Source organism: Cylas formicarius, unplaced genomic scaffold (assembly GCF_029955315.1).
Source record: "Cylas formicarius isolate icCylForm1 unplaced genomic scaffold, icCylForm1.1 PGA_scaffold_7__23_contigs__length_41026272, whole genome shotgun sequence".
In the NCBI taxonomy this organism is placed as follows: domain Eukaryota; kingdom Metazoa; phylum Arthropoda; class Insecta; order Coleoptera; family Brentidae; genus Cylas; species Cylas formicarius.
In genome coordinates, this window is record NW_026844352.1 from 29,384,552 (window position 1) to 29,392,817 (window position 8,266).

An 8,266-nucleotide genomic window follows, 5' to 3' on the forward strand; every position below is an offset into this window, starting at 1 on the left:
GCCAGGTTGCGGGATCTAAATAGACAAATTCTTTCCAAGTCAAGACAGCCTAAATAGTTAGAAAACATTTTTTTTAATCATGAAAAAAAAATGTCCGCTTGGCAAGGGAGAACTTCTGCCTAAATCTAATAATATTTCCAGAACTGCATGGAGCATTATAACTTCCTGACTGCTTTGTTAACTTAAGTGGTCTAGAAATATTTTGGGGGCGGTTTCTGCTGAAGAGTTCAATCTTCACTTTTTACAAAACTTCTGGATTGCTCCTGCGTCGGTTTTTGCTGAGTCAAAATTGCTGACGTTTAGCCAATCATCCTGTTGGCATCTTCAGAGCTTGACTGAAACTCTTGCTCTGAAGAAGCCCAGAGGATGATTGGCGAAACGTCAGCAATTTCTCCTCAGCAAAAATCGACGCAGGAGGAATCCAGAAGTTTTGAAAAAAGTATTACAGTAGCCTGTGGAAGTTTCTTTGAAAAAAAAAGTTCAATCTTCACTTTCTCAATAGCGTCTAGGGGCTGTTGCTTGGTGCTAATAGTCTTTATATTGCCCTGATTACTGATGCGGAAGTGATCGATATTATTCTGTCAGCTAACAGAAGGATAATTACGGTTGTGATGGTGTGCCATGATCGATCCTAAAGCATACAGTTGAATTTATCTCTGAGCCGTTAACATTACTTTCGAAAAATCGATGAAATCGATTATTTTCGAAAGTATACGCGCTAATCACTAAACTCGGGATCTCCTTAATCATTCTTTCTTCACTAGTACTTTTCCATCTTGCTCAAAAAATGCAATAATTTTTCCGCTTCACAAGAACAGTGGCATTATTTTAGTTTCTAACTATAGAAGTATACATTTCTGTCAGTATCATCGAAAAAGCCTTTTACATGCCTCTCTTATCATTTTTGGAAGTAGATAATTTTTTTCAAATGTGCAGTTCGGTTTTCGTAGAATGCGTTCGACAGATCAGGCAATTATTTCACTATGCAAACATATTTTTCTCGTTTTAGATCAAAACCGGAGAACTGCCTCTGGATTTTTTGATTTGCAACGTGCATTCGACATTATCAATATTCAAATGCTTCTTCATAAATTATTTGCTTATGGTGCGCGTGGAAATGCAATGCAATAAAGATGGTAAGACTAATTATATTTTTAAACCAAAGCCGGTTTTATGTGAGGTTCCCCAGGGCAGTCTGCTAGGACCTCTACGGTTAACTGCATTTATAAACGATATCTTTCCACTTTTTAGGGACTATCCGCTGATGTAGCTGCTTCTGGATGTAATACCAATAGTTTCGAAAAGTTGCCATCTCGTCTTATAATCTTATTTTGAATGCGGAGAAAACGGAATTGCTTGAGTTTTTTTGCAGGGATTTAAACAAAAATTTGTTAGTTAGATTGAATAACCTGGACTAATCAAATAGACCACATTTAAAAAAAACTTTGTTCCTATTGATACGTAATATGAAGATTAAGAAATGGTTTATTCGTGCCTAAATTATAGCGTAGTATGTTGGGGAAACGCATTACGTTCCGGAGAAGTAGTTAGATTGCAGAACAAGAACAATGTTATTAAAACCTATTTTTTTCTCTTGTGGTCAACTATTTCGTGATATACTATATACTTACGCCTTCTGATCTTTTTTACTTGTATCAGTTCAGGAGCAATTGATAACAAAAAATCCCAGGCATAAATTGTTGCCAATAGTTAGGTTGTTTTGCCGATAAAACTTTTTAATTATTTCTCTACTTCATATGTACAGCGCTGGTGAGTTTAAGTCCGGGGGAAACACCGTTCGTCGTGCCTTTTTTAGATATTGTTGTAATCTTTTTCATATTTGTATATTCTTTTATTATTTAATGTGTGCAATATATTATTGACATTATCAAATAAATTTATTTATTTATTAAAGTGAACATAACTCATTGTTTTTACAAGCTTAATTGCCATATACGGATTCTGTAATAAATATCGGGTTTGTGACTCTCTGGCACTGGTGCTTAGAGTAGACGATTAGCTTCACACTGTAAGTTTACATAATATATTTAAGGGCCGCCCTCATTCCCCGTACCGCTGTCGTTGTCGTTGGAAAGCGGAATTCGTACAAGGTGGTTCTATTACATAAACTTATATATATTTAATGTTACATTTTAATTATAAAAAGTTCAATTTTTTTAAGATCAATCATTAGACCAACCTGTAAAAATATGTAAATGTTAAGTGTTTTCATAAAAAAAAACATATTTTAACATCTTTTTTTTTCTAAACCGTTTTTTAAATTCTTGCGAAAGTCCTCAGAGTCGCAGCACGCTTTCTTTAAAATGGCGCACTTACTGCTGCATCTTGTGTCCGATACCAAGTCAAGTAAGAATTTAGTTTAGAATAGTTTATATTTCGGAAAGAATAAGTTGGTCAGTCAGTTGGTTGTAAATCTTCTGTTGGGACAACTTAAACAAGATTGCTTTCGAAAAATCGTCGGTGAGCGGGGCAAGTTCGTCGCAAATAGCCCGAATCAGTTTTTTATTTTAAAAAAACGGCGCGTCGCGGATTCTTATAGGGACGCAATGTTTTTCTATCGTGCTCCAGCGGACCACTACGGAACTTTCACAAAATCGATATAATTTGATTCTGAATACACCCTGTATAAAGTGTCCTTCACACCTCGTCGAACTTCAAATTTACGGCATACTTCGGTAAATATCAAAATTTGTACTGGTAATTGCAATTTAAAATTACATTTTTTCAAATATCTTGGGTCCCCTGTATTATAGACAAAACATCAAACTCTTTCTCAAGACAGTTTACGATACCGTTCATATCAAATTAGTACATCTTTAAAAATTTATCATATATCGCCAATAATTCACCCACAAAAACGGAAATTTCTAGGATCTATTAGAATTTTTTGCCCACAAACGACGTACCCTGTATATAATTCCAACAATGTTCGAAATGGAAGATATGCTCTGGATCTCCTTAGTTTCCTGGTATACGAATTTTTTGGTTTTCAAAAAACTACTTCTTTTCTGAAACCATGCAATACGTGGTAAAATTAAATGACGTCATCGCGTCTAGATTGAGGGCGAGAAATGGTGATTTTTGTTTGGATTTTTTCAAATATCTCGAACAGCGTATGTGATAGACGAAAGCCGTGAATGCAAAAATTGTAGCCCTTGATACGGCCTAAAACAATGTTTGGACGGATTAGCTATTGTTTTTACGAATTTTGATTTACGATTAATAATTTTCTCTCTAAAAGAACTATTTTCACGGTCTTTTAGGTTTTTGGCCATAACTAAAACACCTTGTACATAATCGAAAAAATGCCCGAAATAAATGTTATTGCACTGGATCTTCTGCGTCTGTCGGTTAAAGAATTTTGCCAATCGGATGAACGATTATGGAGGGAAACTAAAATTACTAAAATTTTTTTTTCAATCTCTCTATGCGGGCTATATCGCAATATAAAAGAAAGTGAGATCTGAATCATAGTCCTTCAGTTGTAAACAATTTTCAGTTTTTTTTAATTTGCCCACCCTTTATATTTTTGAAAAATTGTTAAAAATAAAAGTTTATAGTATCTGCTGCGTATCTTCTGCCTCTTTTGGTTCAAGAATTTTGTTGGTCTCGTAAACAGTTTTTGAAAAATGATGTTTTCTGTAGACCCTTGCACACGCGATTTTTTATTTTTTTAGAATATTTCCCGACCCCCAGACGCCCCGTTTTCAATAGGTTCCGTCACGGGGCAAAGCTGCATATATGTGCCAAATATGACACTTATCGTGTTTCATACCAAGGTCCAAAAAACTTTCGAAAATCGCGAAAAAAAAGATGGGTACCGGCTTCGGATCAGGGCCATTTCTTATAAGCTTATGTGCCTCGTGCGGGGTAAAAAGGAGGCAAATTTCAATTTTATATTTTTATATTTTTTATATTTTATAGCTCCAACAGTTCAGAAGTTATTCAGGAAAAACCAATAGACGAGAACGGAGAAAGGACAGACAAAAAAAACGGCGATCCCATAGGACCTACCGTTACCGAGATAAAAAAATGTGTATACGAGCGCAGATACATTTGAAAAATTCGATTTCATCGATTTTCGAAGGTAAAAAGTCGTGCACATATTGCTCTATACAAAGTACGGTCGCAATACTAGACTTTATACTACGTCAGATACTAGTATGATACTGAATGATATGAGTGTATTGATCAACTGATCCCCGGCATGCCTCGAGGAGTTGGAAAAGCACAGCGTCTTATGCTTTTCAGCCAAAAATTTTGATGGTTTTCATCTCCTTAAATTTATCCGATGCTGCTATTTTTGTCATAGACGAAATTCACTTAAAATGCTTTTGCGATCCGTAATATCTATCGACATATTGAATCCGACGTCACTGGCGTAATTCTGTTCAACAGGCAGCAGGTGAAGTTATAATAGCCTGCCACGTAAATCCCGCCAGTCAGTATGATTCATAATGTTCTCGGTCGTAATACTGACGCTGTCGAGACGTCTATCTATCTTTCCGCATCCCGGCTTAGCGAAGGAGCACAGCGCCGTCGCGCTCTTCAAAAAAGACGATTTTTATTGATAAAAATTTTATGAAATGAGCCGCCGAAATATAACGAGCGCGCTCGTTTTTTATTAGTTTTTTAATAAAGCCGCTTTTATAACGAAAAAGCTTCGGCGCGATTTAAACAAATGGTCCGGATTTACGACGCTTTATTTAAACAAACACGGGTGTACAGCTGCTAAAAATAACTAATTTAATATCGTCTTATTTTTGTACCCGTAGAATAAAATCCACTTGATTGACTGTTGCGTTGATCATTGATTTTTACCACATTGGTGGATTAACATCTGCCAAACAATTGAATTGATGTTCGTAGCTGCACTATAAAATTTTTATTGCTTGCGCCCATCTCTGCTAAAATCCTGAGACTGCCACTGCATGCATAAATATTTTTCAAAAAATTTTTTCATATAAATGCAACTTAATTTAAATAATTAATATTTCTCCGTAAATCACCACATCAAGGTTCAGGTGATTTTATTTTAGTGTACGTTTCTCTCTTTGTTGATGATACTTTCAATTTCCTTTATAAATGATGTAAAAACTCTTTATTATAGACTATTTGGACTCCTTGTCACTGAATTTTCGCCAAAGATGGTCTGTCTACGCACCTTGCATTATTAAGGAGCGATTGATGAACATACTTCATTGAGCACAACTTCTTTCTCATTCAAAACTACTTAGCAAACACTACAGTTTTGCCTTATATATTTAAAAAAAAGTGCAAATGCGAAGGTTTTTCATGATATGTATTAAACTAAAAGCATTTTTACTGTAAAAAAAGGGAAATGTAATAATGTTTTTCTTCTCCCGTCTGTAAAATACGTAATTACCCACCGATCTAGCGTGCGGGAAGCGTCACTTTACCACGTCAGTTTCCTTTCCCATGAATCCGAGCCACTTCGGACATTTCCGGGATTTTACCGCACGGATTTGGGAGCAATCGGATGTTTTCAAAGATATTTCCCACGCTTTGAATTTTGACGTTTGAAAATTCTGACGGTCACGTCAGTGAATGTATTTGTGTTGTTTCGCGAAAATGTACCCAAATACTAACGGTCGTAGAAAAAGTATAGTATTCAAAAAATTTAGAATAGTATATTATGCAATAAGTGCGGTAAGTGGCAGCGGAGCGAGTGTTTAATAAACGAGTAACTTAAAAAGTTCACCGAACGTGTTGCATACTATAATTTTTCTACTACCGGATCGGTGGGAAACGAAACTGATGTCGTAAAGTGACGCTCCCCGCACGCTAGATCGGTGTGTAATTAGGTATTTTACAGACGGGAGTAGAAAAAAGATGTTTTTAACTTAAAACAAAAATGTATTATGGCGCAGAGGACGTAGTATCCACTTAAGCAAAGAAAAAGGAAACAATACGAACTAGATGCTGGTGCTTTTTTACCAGTATTTTTAAAAGAGCGAATGTTAGGAAACTTCAAAATCAGAAGTTATACATACAATTGGTTATAAATCTTATATAGAAACGAAAATGATATATTCTCGATATCAAAATGCACGCCAGTGCAACATTTAACATTTTTTTATTTAGCATTTTATTAAAAGGACAAGAAGAGATTCAATAAAATAATGTTAACAGTCGCTTAGGACTTTTGCAGTGGAACCACGTTTGGTTGGTATTATTACTAAATTTACAACTTTTTAAAATAAGAAACCTTCCACAAGTCCCTATTTTTTAAATGCAAAATGTGATCAAATTGATCGCTCCGTATTTATTAATTAATACCTCAGTCGGAGTGTCGATAGAATTATTTAGACCTGAAAAAATTAACGTTAATACTTAGGAATTATATATAAAATGTTTAGAGACATCCGAGGAATTTAAAATTACCTTAATATACAGGGAATTTTGTTTGATACGTATATATGAATTCTATACAAAATCTAGGATAAGAATGGCACAATTTTTAGTGCTCGTGAATGAATAGCATTAGCCAAAGAAAGGTGGAAACGATGAAATTTTCGATGTAATCAGAGGCAAACAACGAAAGTATCTTGCATACCTAAAGAGGTTTTATTACTTTACACCTTGCTCAAATAGACATTAAAAGTTTTGTAACACCCAGTGCTGGGCACTTGGGCCATCCTGCATACAGGATAAAACATTTCTAACAAACAAAACGAGCTATATTGAAATTATTATTTTCTTATTTGTTTGAGCCTCGAGAAGATGTTTTCTAAAGTATTTGCAAAAATTGAAATTTTTTGCATGTAGGCGGGAGATATTATATACGCCCTTTTGGTCAGAAAAATTCGCTGCGGAAGCGGCTTCGGTTGCGCAAACAAAAACTTTTTCGCAGTTCGCAAATGTTCATCGAAGTTTACCAATAAACTTGCCCGCATTTGTTAGCGAGTTTCAAAACAGGGCAATCACAAATATTTGGTATATTAGGATACCGATTTCTCGTTTAAAAGTTCCACGGCGTGTTTACAAAACTAAATGTAATTCGCGAACACACAGTCGTTTGCAAGAGCCGAAAAGTTTTCATGAGACTTTTGATTACTTCCCAATTCGGTATATTAATGGCGAATCTATCAAATATGCAAAAAAGAATTGCGGAAAGATAGTTTAGCATTAGATTTTTCCAAATACGGAAAACAGAAAACATATTTTTTTACAAGAGCCCCACTTATGCAGCTTAGCCCAATTCCCCAACAAAGTTTTTTCTTTGCAATTGCTATCTATTAAAAATTTAACATTCAAGCGGCCAATAGAACAAAAAGTGATAGGTAGTGGTACATTGCAATAAACATTAACATAACACATTAAAGTCAGTATACATTTAACCGGGCATAGAATACTAAATTGCCAATATGAAATAAAAATATATGTAATTTACTGGAAAATTACAATATTTAAACAGGCATCATCTCAATTATTGTACGACCAAAAATATAGTGCATTTATTGGTTTGACGTTCTCAGTATTCTAGAGTACCTTAACGGCAGACCTTCGCGGTGTCGTGGTAAAACCCATCCCAACAGATCGTAAGTACCTGGGCTCCATTTATCTTACAGGCAAATTTGAAAATAATCTTCTTCTTCTTGTATCTTTGTTTCTTTTGCATATTTTTCGATTTATAAACAACAGTCTTTTTTAAGACTATAGATTATATTCGCGATTCGATAGCACAACAAAACGGACATGAAATTTTGACATTACCCCCGTCCAATTGTATATTTAATAATGATTTGGATAGATGATTTGGTCTGAGTTGAAAGCGCATATAAGAAGAAATTGCACTGCACTAAGATTTAGTGATAGTACCATAAACGAAATTCGGCAAGAGGTAGCTAAAAAACGAGTAATAAAAGAAGAAAATATTTTTGGAGAACGATCAGTGACGGAGTTGGATCATTGAACTAGGTGATAACAGTAGCGATAGTGACGATATTTTAAGTGACAGATACTTTATTGTTATTATATTTAATATTTTGTATATTAATAATTATACTATGTACAAATGTCATAAAATAGAACATAATAAGTTGTTATTTTGCACTAATTTTTTTATGTACGTTTCAGGAATTTCTCGGCGAAAAAGATAGAAAACATACTTATATCCAGCTTGTTAGCGTAGGTAGATAAATTCTTAGGACGGTCCTGGAATGGTTACGGGAATTGGAGTAATAAACAGTGGGCAAAGTTAATCACGGGGTGGGTTGTAAAA